At 44.4% G+C, this 12,699-nt stretch overlaps 1 protein-coding gene across 18 annotated transcripts in view; it reads right to left on the bottom strand.

Moving 5' to 3' along the window:
* The window catches only part of HMG20A (high mobility group 20A), a 177,249-nt gene that overhangs the window by 74,317 nt on the left and 90,233 nt on the right, over positions 1-12,699 (bottom strand). The gene's annotated exons all lie outside the window — the stretch shown is intronic.

The following is a 12,699-nucleotide window of genomic DNA, read 5'->3' as shown; positions in this document are numbered from 1 at the left end:
AGGGGAGGGCTCAGCCGGTTTCCATCTTTCTCTTGGCAAAAAATTTTGGTTAACTTTTAATACTTGTGAGGACCAGAGCCAGGCAAAAGGCAGCTTTGGCAATGAATCTCTCCTCTTCCGACTCCTGACTTGCTAGTCCAAGCCTGGGTCCCCATTTTAACACCACCACTAAGACAGAAAATCTGACTGGCACCTCCACACTCCAGTGCCTTAGGCAAGCCTGAGACGGAAAAATGTTTCAACTATCCTTGTCCTCTTTTGTCAGCTCACCAGGGACCTCACTGGAGACCTGCCAAATTCAGTAGAAGCTACAGGTTTCCAGCACCTCCACAAAACAAATGAACAAAGCCCTTCAAGGAATCCAGCTTATGACATGGCCAGCTGAAGGACTGGTGCACACAGAGACAATATTTCATACTCAGGCATGTTTGAGTGAGCAATTCTTTCTCAGAATATTGTTTTAGCTTTAAGTGATTCAATGATAACAAATTCTGAATTTTACCAGTATCCTTAGTTCACTCTAGACTCCCCCAAACCTGGGGGGATTAGATCATTTTCTTTAGGAGAAATCCAAAGTCTAAGCTCTCAGCCTACATCTCCCTTTATTTTGTGGGTTGTTTTTTTGCTTGGGGGTTTTGTTAGTATTTTTTTAAAAATTACACATTTGGATATATAGATATTTTGCCTGGATTACAGAACACTTTGAAATCAGGTGTACATTTGATCCATTTTCCCAATGCAGTAGAAATGGACAGAAACCACAGGGTACATTTTCACTCCCTCCAGCTAATCTCAATGCGAAGAGTAGCCCAGCATCACTTCTTTTAGAAAATATCCATTTTTAATTCATTTATCAGTAGAGAAAGGAGAATATTGAAACAAAGAAAAAAACTGCAAAAAAAACCCCACTAAGCAGTGTAACTGCTGATTAAACCTTGTCTCAGTCGAGAGTTCAACCTGAACAGATCTAAAATTTTAGCAAAGTTAATCTACGCATTTCCATGGAGAGAAAAACAAAGCTTTTTAATCATTGTATGAAGCCTGCACCAGAGAGCAGAGATGAGAACCATGAAGGTGGTTTTGCTCAATGCTACCCAAGAGCTGTGCCCTTGGCTTTGTAACCCCGCTAAGGGCGAGGAAGAACAATTCTGCAGGAGTTTACTGAGAAAATATGAAAAGCAAACAGCTGCCACAGCAAGTGTTATTTCATTTTCTTGCACGGATTTAATGCTGTCATGTGCAAAATGGGTTTGAGGGCTCTCAGACTTTTTAAATGAAGGCTGCTTTAGAGCCCTGTGACAATATTTGCCCAGTCTCAGCTGTCTCTGTGTGGAGGGAAGCTCCATCCCTGTGCAGGGAATTCCTGCCTGTTCCCAGAATTCCTGCTTGTTCCTGACACAGCAGGAGGGCTGCTGACAGCACAGCAGAAATAATGAACTCTCTCATAGCTCAGGATGAGAAACGGACAGGAGCTTTTGGGGACAAAAGGGAGGAAGATTTCCTCAAAAGCCAGCACAGGCCCTCCCTCCAATCCTGCAGCGAGGTTAGAGCTGGTGAATGGAGAGAATCAATGAGTACAAGTTGAAGGAGTGGAACTGACTGAGGAAGGTACTTCAAATGCTCACTCCTCCAGAGACAGTGTGCAGTGACTCAGGCTGCCTGGCAAAGCCTGCTTCATTTCCCCAGACTTCCCTGTTGTTTGACATCAAGGGTTGGGTAAGTGATCTCAAACAGTAGTTCATATTTGTACAATATCCTCAGGACCAATGGACCCTAAAAGTCTTCAGATTTCATACAGAAATCACCTCAACTATCACAGCAAGATTTTTAAAAGCTAAATTCACCCATATTATCACATTTTCTGAGCCTGTTGATCTCTAAGTAGTATTTTTCCTAGTATATGTACCACGACCTGAATCCAAAGTCCCACTATCTGGAGGGTTGCCAGCCCATTAACCAGAATGACTCTGAACAAAAAATTAGAGATCTATAATAAAAAATTAATCTGAGAATTATTTACTTCACCTTATCTTGCTCGGGTAACAACCTCAATGGCACTGCCAGCAGCATTACAGCAATAACTCAAGACAGATCTCCTGAAGATTTGGTGTTTTCTAAACTGAGTAGAGAAATTATTTTGCATGAATCATTGAAGGTACCTATAATTGTCACAAGACTCATGATAGGCCTTGCAGAAGTTTCTCTGTTGCTTGTGGACTAAGATGAGAGACAGTCCACAAACAAAACCCTGTAAAGGTTAGTACAGAACATTCCTGAAATGGATTTTTGCCTGCAAATACAGAGTAACAAAATGGTTTCTGTGAAACCACAAAGGCACACAACACCACTATTTAGTTGTTTGCAGAGATCTCTTGAATCGGTAGCAAATTAAATAACGTTGTTTCTACAAGATTAACTCAAAGCTAAAATGCTGCATCTTCATAAGGCAAAATCTTTGTTTATTGACAAAAACATATTAACTTCTTTTTCAGTACAGGAAATAAAGACATTCTAGAAAAGGACAATTTTATTTGCTGTCTTTGCACTACAACCTTTGGAAATATAAAAATATTTTCAATAATCATTTATAACTCCAAAGCTGAATAGGAAGTAACCCATTGTCTTCATGATGACTTTGAAAGCAGCACTGAAACTTCATCTGGAATATTTTTAAAAGTTAAAGATTTACTGTAATGCAATTATTTCAATATTGGCAAAGTGTCGCCACTTGTAACTGGTAACGTTCATTTGTACCTGGAGTTCTAATTCCCAAGGCCAATGGAACAGAGGAATATATCATATAGCAAGTATCCCATGGATATATCATCCTTTGATCAAGGAGGCTGCATTGCAAAGTTTTAAATCTTTTTAAACTCATCTCCCAAAGTGATTCAGCTTTCCTACAGGGCCTTTGTGTATACTACATTTGAAAAGGGGTTTTTTAAAATATTCTTAAGCTGCTGGAAGCGACTTTGGTAGGGGAAGAGGATGAGATTGTTCAGCAGCAATTTTTAAGTTCTTTCAGGCTGTCCAACACCAGAAAGAACTTCCAGTATTCCACATTAAGGGTCCTTTCACAGCGTGCTAAAAGCTTTTTAATGATAGAGTTTTTAAAATTAAAACAATGGCAGAACACGTTAAAGCTAAGTTACAAAAGGGAGTGGAAGAGAAATTATTTGACCATAACAGCAACTTTAATCTCAGAACGCATTGTATCCAAAAGAAAGGAAAGGAATTGCATTCAGCACTATGCATTAGCTCTCAAATATCTGCCTTCACATTTCAATTAATTCTAGTGCCTTAATCCAATTCAGCCACTGTTAAAAACTGCTTACTTCTCAGGAAGCCATGAGCATTACTCCTCCAAGGCCAAAATTTCACAAAAATCTCTGTGGAGCTGTACCCTGACCTCAGCACATGCTGAGAGCAAGCTGAAAACACGAGCACAGGCTTCAGAAATCCTACAGTCACATCTGGCCCAAGTTCCTGAAACTCTGGGTCTCCAGCTCTAGCAATGTACCTCATGTCCCTCCCTTTGCAGCAACAGAAATAACATTTTCCTTGAGAAATTAGCTAGGGCAGATTGCAGAAATAGTGACTCTGTTAAGGCAGAACTTCAAATTAAAGTCAATTTCAATTATACATGTAAAGAGTTTTGTGAAATCATTTCAAAAAACAAAGTTACATTGAAATGCATTGGGAATGCTAATAAGTATTTTATTTTAGATAAAAATTGACACTTAGGAAAATTGAATTTTGTACTTGCAGACAACGGAAAAGCAGACTAGAAACGTTAAGGAAAATTGTTCTTTAAAATGTCATTTAAAACAATTAACTAAGCAAGGTAGTTGTGCTAATTCTGTAATATTAGGGCCCCAACTGTGTCTAGTTTCCAATCAATGACAGACAAAACTATTTTACAGCATTTCCTCAGCCAAACAGAGCAGAGGTTCTCTACACCTCCCAGGCTTTCAGCTCCAGAGAAGCCATTTCCACACCCTCAGATACAGCAGAGACACAGCCCAGGGAACTTTCCTGACCTGGCAAAAGGCAATTTGGCCTACAGGACCAATGTTTTTATAAACTATTAGAGTTAGTTAAAGTATCTAGGTTTTCTATCTGTTTTCTAGGATGGCTGCAAGGGGGAATAGAATTAGAATGATTGTGAAGTAGGATAGGGAGGCTAGCTGGCCAATGATAAATGGGTGTTCAGCTGGTTGGCTCCCTACTCAGGTTAGGATGAGGAGCTTGGTGACTAGGGTCCAGAAGAGGATTTGGGATAGGGGTGGAAGGTTATTGAAGGTTGTTTGGATGTATGAAGTAGTGGGATTAGGAATAGGATTAGAAGGAGGCGGCTAGGGCTAGGACTCCTCCTGGTGTGCTCGGGATGGATCGGAGCATGGCATAGGCAAATTGGAAGTGATGTGTGCAGGGGTGGATAGGGGGCTTGCTGGAGTGAAGTTTTCTGGGTCTCCTAGGAGGCTGGGGGAGAACAGGGCTAGGGTAACGAGGAGAATTAGTGTGAACCCTAGGATGTCTTTTGTAGAGTAGTATGGGTGGAATGGGATTTTGTCACAGTCTGAGGGGATTCCTAGCAGGTTATTAGATCCTGTTTCGTGGAGGAAGGGGAGATGGACTAATGTAAGTCCTGCAATGACGAAGGGTAGGAGGAAGTGGAGGGCAAAGAATCGGGTTAGTGTTGGGTTGTCTATTGAGAAGCCGCTTCATGCCCGTTCTACTAGTGTTTGACCAATGTATGGGATTGCTGAAAATAGATTTGTAATTACTGTAGCGCCTCAGAATGACATTTGATTCTCTTTTGCCAGGACAAAATTCCCTCTGCAGGACAGTTACTTTTCTAGGTAGACTCTACTTCCAGCACTCATCATGGCTGGTTCCCATTACACATGAAGCTGTTCACCTCAGAGTGTTTTTAAAACATGTATTTTGTCATAATGTTTCAATGTGTAGCAACAACACTTTAAACATTAGCTTTGATGCAAAATTTGAGGTTTTTAGCTGCTTCTGAACATCAAGGTCCACACAACAAAGCACACTGCCCACCAGACTGTGCTCTTCATCAACCTAAAATCAGAGCAATCACCGTCCTTTCTATTTCACAAGCACTGTTCAGGTTTGTGTAACAGTCAAAACCAGTGAAAGCTGAAGTATGAGCACTACCAACCTCTGCCACCTTGTTGAAGGCTCTGTCCTTGAGCTGCTCAGAGCTCTGCAATCCAGGTGAGCTGCACCGTGGAGCTGCTGTTTGCTCGCTGTACCTTTATTCCAGCACCCAGAGCTCCTCGCAGACGTGCTTGGACCAGGAGGTCATATGGAAATCCAGTCCACAACCCAGAACTGCACCCCAGCTCACACACACAGGCAGCATTCTCACAACTGCCTTCCTTAACGAAGGGCCTGGGTTAGATGCTTAAATAAACCATGGGAAATCAGAATGCCAGGCGTGATTCCACCACAGGCTCCCTGTGTGACCTTTGGCAGGACATTGAAGCTCTCAGTAAAAATAAGACTGATAACACTTCTATCTGCCTTGATTATTTAGGCCTTAAGCTCCTCAGACAGAGACTGTCTCTTACATGCACTGAGCCTGGAACAGTTGGGGCCTCTTAGGATAATTATCTGCCTTACAGTAGTTAACAGCAACAATGCATGCAGCAGTGCCTTGGACAGGGATGCAGTACCCCAGAAACACTGCAAAGGGAAACAAGTACAAAGCAGGAAGTTGTGCATGAGCAGAACAGGGATATCAACAAATGCAAACATATTTTTGAGCTCTATGATGGAACTGGAAGGCAGGTTTTGGGCTGTAACGAAAGGAATCACGTTATTATGCACTTGCACAGCCTGACAGCACAGCCCCATGCAGAATGCATGAAAGCTTTTCCTTTCTATTATGCTTAGGGGCTATGATGGAAACTCATTTTTTCTTCTTTTCATAAATAAAACCATAAATGACTAGCAGTCTGGAAAGGCAAAATCTTTGCGGGGGGGGAGCTGCTCTCATGTTTTATCAATGAAGAAGCAGAGCACTGGGCATCATGATTTGTCTGTTTGCCTGTTTTCATTATCTTTTTAATGTTAACATTAAAGCCTTCTGTAGACTGTATTTAAAAATCTAGTGTTGAATGACTATTTGAATAGAGATGAAATGCACCTCTGAGAATAGCAGGTAATAGCAAGGCTTTGCTTCTGCCTGTGAGCTGAGAAATGTGTTGTAATGTCAATGCTGGTTGTTGTCGAAAAAAATCTTTTCTGTTCCAGGTTCTCTGGGTTGTCTTGTCTCCTTTGGCCTTTGCTCAACAGCAGCCAAAGGAGAGCTGGGGGCTATGGGATGCCAAACTGCAGCACTTTGTGGTAAGAATGACCAAAGGTGCAGCTGCTCAGACTCACTTCAGGCTGTGAATGCTGCCCCAAGCACTCACAAGCTGCTTCCACATTACAATCCCAGCCCATCCACTGGGAGCTTGAGTGCTCAGAGATGCTCCAAATAAAAGGGAGGTGCAGAGGTAAAAACAGCTCTATTTTTATACCCCCTTCTTATGCTGTACAAAGTAGAGCCTGAAACCCTTAGGCCAGCTTTTGTTTTGTTGATTTTTTTAACTTTATTTAGTTGTTTTCCTTCCTGCTCAGGTTTTTTTTATTAGACATTCAGGTCTTGTCAATTCTGTTTCTCTGGAAGATTTTGTGGATGGGTAGAGAGCTAATAGGTTTAAGATATCAGAGGAACCAATAAATTGCAAGAGCCCTAAAAAAATCACAAACAGATTTTTATCTAAAATGAGGCAGTTGCTTAAAGGGTACCACAAAGATGCATTTTAGTAACATAACAAATGTTCAGGCCAGCTTTTGCTTAGCAGGAGGTGCAGACTGCTTAGGAAATTTGCTTCATAGCCCACCCAAAAATGCTGAGGCAAGTGCAAAACCGATACACACGTGCTTATGTGCACATACACACAGGGAGTTTCAACAGGGAGAAAACAACTTTCCTGTGAATTCCTCTGCTCCTCTTACTGGTTTCTGACAGACTCTCCCTGATTTCACCAGTGCATTCTGTGCAAGAGCAGCTGATAATTATCCTATAATTTGCATCAAAGCCAGAAATGACGGGTGAGATCATTTATGCCACATTCTCATTTTTCATACACACATATATGTTGGTTATGGCACAACTGAGTCCTTCTGTCAATGCTCTGCTACAGAAATACTGGCAATGGGGAAAAATTATCTGCTTGTGCCCTTCTGTCCCTCCTGATGGAGATGAAAAAACCATGGAAAAGAGTGAAAAAGATTTACCAAACTCTCTCAAGAAAATCTGCAACCTCTGAGCTTCCTGAAGCAGTTGTTCCCACATGTGCACTGTACAGATGAAGGAAACTATTTGTTTCCAAAGTCAAAAAACTTGATAAACTCTAAGGAAAACTGAAAAGATCAGAGCCCAGAAAATGGACCATTAGCTAACTGGGAGTGACAAGATGACTTCACTCCTGTGTTTCTTCCTTGAGTTCTTTACCAAGGCTCATCTACAGACTCAATTCCTATCCAGAAGCAAGGGTGCAGGCTGGACTCCCACCTGACTCCACAGAGGAGCCAGTTGGTTCTGGGGGAGCCAGATTCCTCATGGAATCTGTGATTAAAGGTGCTGTACCCCAACTGCACTCAGGCAGGTGCTCATCTGCCCAGAGAACTCATTAAGTTGATAGTAAAACTGAAAGGGAAATCATTGGGATCTAAAGTGCAGGACTAAAGATGAGCACAGTCCCCAGTGTGTTCCTGAATCCGGGCCAGGGTAAGCAAAGAGAAGAGAAAAGGGAATTATTTCAGCTTTTTTCCCTTCTGGATGCTCCATATGCTCCAGCCAGCTGTTCTGGGTTTGTTCATGCTCATTACAGTGGGTATGTGTGACAGACTCTACCTCCCTTCAGAGTGACTCAATCAAACAGGGTCTCAAATGGTTTGTTTAAGGCTTTAATGCAGATTGTGTCCCCCCCAAGAGCCCCACACCCCCCATCTCTCCTCCCATCTAAACCCAATGGCTCTAACAAGTTTTGTTAGGTGTGGTTAGAGGAAGGTTTGGTGACTGCTCTGTCTGCTCAGCCAGAGCTTCCTCCTGCACACACTGCACACACCTGCCATCTTATACACATTTTGGCTACCAGAGGCTCACTAAAACAACAAACAAACTTGCTTGGGGCAAGTCAAATTTATAGCTAAGAAGTTATTCTGAGGAACAAATTCACAGGTTTGGAGCTTTCATGGCCCCAGAGCCTGACCTGCTTACCAATGTCACAGAAGCATTCCCAGGTAGCTCTGCCTCCACCACTCCAGCCATGCCAGTGTCCCCTCCGAGTCCCCAGCTCCCCAGAGGGAGCAGAGGCTCCACCAATAACCCAGCATAAGCTTTCCACAGCACAGGGCCAAACCCTGAGCTCTGGGCTGAGCAGGACCTCAGACATCCAACAATGGCTGGCACATCCCAGGATCAGACCCCTCATTTATTCCCAGAGAGAGGGGCCTTCTGCTAGGAAGAATCTTTGGGGTTTAGTTTTCCGTCATTTCTTCCCAAAACTGCCATGCAACTCACCCACACTGGGTCTGAAACATGATGACAGGAGAATTTGGCTGTTTTCCTGCTACTGTCCCAAACAATCATATCTCCAAAACACTTTCAGCCTTCTCTGAGCCTTTCTTTTCTTATTATTTCACCCATTCAAACACCAGAAATCCTTCCCCATCATTTTTTTTCCAGTAGATTTCCCTTCCAGTGGCTCAGAGTGGGTCCTCCCACTGTTCCCCCACATGTTGTCTCTCAGCTTTAATCAAAGTCACTTCCTTATTTCCCATCTGATTACCCAAGTGCTGCCTGGCCCTCAGCCACCCTCAGAGCTGGCACAAGCAGGTGCAGCTCTGACAAAGTGACATCAATCTGTGTGCACCCTGAATTGGAGTTGTCTTCCTGATGGAGACCTCTTGATCCCAAGCATTTCTGAAAGCACAGCCGCATGGTTTGCACATGTGATTGAAGCATAGGAGAGGAGGGGGGTTCTTGCCTCTTTAACCTACCCAAGGATCACCAAATGAAGAATCTGCTTCATTCTGCACACCTTCTTCTTCTCTTTGAAATGTAAATGCACTCTTTTCAGCTTGGGTGTTGGGTCAGAGGGATTGATGAGCCTGCTGAGAGCTCCTGTAGTATCAGCAGAGCCTTCATTTACATTTCTCACAACCAAATCCCTCACTCTCTGATCTCCCGTGTTGTCCCATTACCAGGCGCTCCTATTTGAGTCCCCTCCCATCCAAAAGGCTTCGGTGCTCCCTTCAGCTTGGGCAGAGGTGTCAGCCACACAATGAATATCTGTCAATACAATGAATATCTGACTTCTCTGCACCAGCATGGCTACAGCCCTAAACAGGCAGTGTTCATCACACCTACAGCAGCACCTGGCAGAAGGCAGCTGGGACAGCACTGCTCAGTAACTGTGACTCGATGGGAAGGGAAAATGAACTGACTCTCCTTTCTAGCCTGGTTCCCAGCTGCCTGAACAAATGCCTGTCTGCAGATTCATCTTCTGGGAACTCCCAGCGTTCCCAAGCCCACACAGATCCAAACCAGAGGCTGGTTTTCAGAAGATATATTTGTGCCAGAAGCCTTGAAAGTATTTCTAAGCTACAAGCAACACTCTGCTGACTCACACTTCCACACAAAGCCATTCAGTTTTCAGAAGCATCAATGATATCTGCCCAGGGACCTCCAGCTCTTTGAGTTATTAGGTTTGCTTTACTAGAGAAGCCAACACAAAATCTTATGTTTTGGACACCAACAGGATTTGAGCAGTGGAACTCCTTGTTTCAGGGGGCTGGATGCTATAAATTCTTGTAAGCTGAAAGAGGAACAGAACAAATTCAAGGGAGAAAACCCCATCTAGAGCTACTGACTGTAGGAAATGACATTTGGCTAAGAATGTCAAATTTCTGGAGATGGTGAGAATACATTAAGAGGTGTCACTACATGCTTATCCTGTTCCTACATTCATCCCCAGGCATCCACTATTTACTGCTGCAGGAGAAGGGACACTTGGCTGGATGGATGCTCTTATTTAGGCTAAGGCAAGCAAAGCACCCTCAAATACACCTGAACTACCTGCACAAACCTTCACAAGGCTGCCCACCATCACCACATTGCACCAAGAGCTACAACAAAGACTCACAGTGTCATGCTGAGTGTTTGATTCTCAATACACTTCAGAGAGAGCTCCTGTCTAGGGTCAGAGACCTGCATTCGCCTCTATTGCCTTCAACACCCAAGGGAGTACCAGAGAACAGTCATCCCAAGCTCATTTTACAACCAGCAAGTTGGAGAGCATGGCCAGAAGGCAAGTGGCCTCAGATGGGCTGATTTCTCTCTCTCCCTGAGAGCAGTGACTGATACCAGCAGCCACACAGGGCTGCACTCACAGTTTATCTGCATTCCTCAGCTTTGATGGGATGAATCCCAACTTCAACAACATACACAGAGAACAGAACCTGCACCTCATTGCCCTGTATGATGAAGTAATGCACTGCTGGAGGCTCAGTCTTCCATCAAAATTGTTTTTGAAGAATTACAGGACAGCATCTCTGTGAACACCCTGAGAAGGGCTGTTCTCAAAGTCCTGTGTCTTGGGCCACAACAGGCAAGTTCCTGATCAGAATAACCCCTGCATTTGGCCAAAGGAAAAGCAAACAACATCAGAGTCCCACTGTGCTTCTAGGGAGAAGGCTGTGCAAAGAACAACTCCCAAGGTCATGGCTGAGAAACCACATGCACAGTCACACCAGCAGCTGTCAGGCTCTGCCAAGATGCCTTTGCTCAGGAGGTTTCTGGGACACAAAGGACATCACTGAGCACAGGGACTAGGTATAGACAGCATGTTTCAGGTTCCTGTGACCTGGGCACAGACAGTAAAGCCCACCTGCTCATTCTCTAAATGCAGAGCTGTACATCAGCCCTTCAGATGCAATTCAGCCTCATGCTGGAAAAACAAAGGGAGGTCCTAAAGGCCAAGGCTTTTCCTTTTTTCCTTGACAGCTCTGAAGCACCAAATATACCACAGCATCTGGCTAAGCAGCCTGGCACATGCTGTCCCTCCCTTGCCAGGGAGACTGACTGACAGATTAGATCAGACACACAGATAATGGGCTGGGACATCTTGAAGCCCCATTCAAGCTAATTCCTGTTTGCAGCATTAATCTCCAGTGACAGAGGGGCCCCCAACATGCAGAAACCAGCTGTGCACCACTTTAAGTAGGACATCATGTCATACATGCTAAGGGGAGCACGAGGGACTTCTGAGGTGCCTTGTTGCATGCTAGAGCAGAACATCCCAATAAGAAACTCTGCCACTGAAATGAGGAAAGGCTAAAATGGGTGTTGTGGACAGTGGAATAGAACAGAGAAGTCCCAGGATACAGATGGGAAGGTTGAAGTCCCCCTGAAGACAGACTGTATGTAACCCACCACTAAGCTTCCTACCAGTAGATGTACAAAGTACTTTCCTGTCACTGGGAGATCTTGGATATCTCTGAAATGAACGCCGAAGAGCAGCCATAAAATTAAATCTTGATCAGGGATGGTTGTCTCCCCCACCACCTGCATTGCACGCACAGTGATCCATCAGCCCTGTCGTTCACGGGCTGGCTGCAGCCACAGCCTCTCCCTCTCCCCCCATGTCCAAGTGACCTCTGCCTGATCTCCACTTCAAATGCTCCATCCCTACCCCCTCTGTCTTCCCTGGCAGCACATCCACCCTCTGCTTCTGCCACAGAGCTATGAATCATGATAGAATAATAAGCTCGTTTATGAGCTGCACACAAGCCCAAAGGACCAAAGAGCGGAATAAATCGCTACAAAGCCCTCTAAGCCGATTTATTCATTCAACAGTTTCTTGCTTTGACTCCAGCCTCCTCTAACCGGTGTCCAAACATTGTGGTAGTACAACAGGAAAAACATCAACCTTCTTTCAAGAGGTTCATTACTTTTGTCTTTTTGAGATCAAGAGATGAACTGCCTTATAGAGGATTTGAAGCCCAGCCTGCCGGCTGAATGCATCGCTGCTCTGGCTGACTCCCAGGCTTGCAGTGAGGCCTGCAGCCCTGGGTAACACGTAAATGAACTGCTAGCACAGGCCTGCAGCACACAGCCTGGCCAGAGAAAGATACTGCCTCAGCTCCAGAGCCCTCTTGTCCTCAGGACAGTGCATGAGGATTTAATCGTGGGCCTCTTGGGGCAGAAAGACTTCTAAAATTGAACACAGCTGTTTGCTGACTGGTGGTACAATATAGTGTCAAAAAAAGGGACTTTGCCCTTCTTTCACACCAAGGATCACAACACTCAGCAGATACCAGTCCCCCCAGGCAGAGCTGCACCCATATGACAGCTGAGAATCACTCACCATGTGTCAAAACAGGAAACAGAGGTAAGGCAGGCTGAACACACCAATCCAAATTTGTCTTTCTAGATAGGTACAGAGCCGGGACAGAAATCTTCAGATTCCTCCTTCTTGTCCCTCACCATGTTAGCTCCCCTTTCACCTTTCCCCCAAACCTTCATGCCAGTAGCTGAAGTCAGCTTGTTGTGTTTTCCCAAGCCTGTCTGTCCTTCAGGCTTACCCATTCCTGGGCTCTCACCCCGGCCTCCCCAGG

This window comes from Cyanistes caeruleus, chromosome 13 (genome assembly GCF_971803275.1).
Source record: "Cyanistes caeruleus chromosome 13, bCyaCae1.hap1.1, whole genome shotgun sequence".
Classification (NCBI taxonomy): domain Eukaryota; kingdom Metazoa; phylum Chordata; class Aves; order Passeriformes; family Paridae; genus Cyanistes; species Cyanistes caeruleus.
Note: the sequence above shows the minus strand (reverse complement) of the source record. Positions and strands in the feature narration are given on the sequence as shown.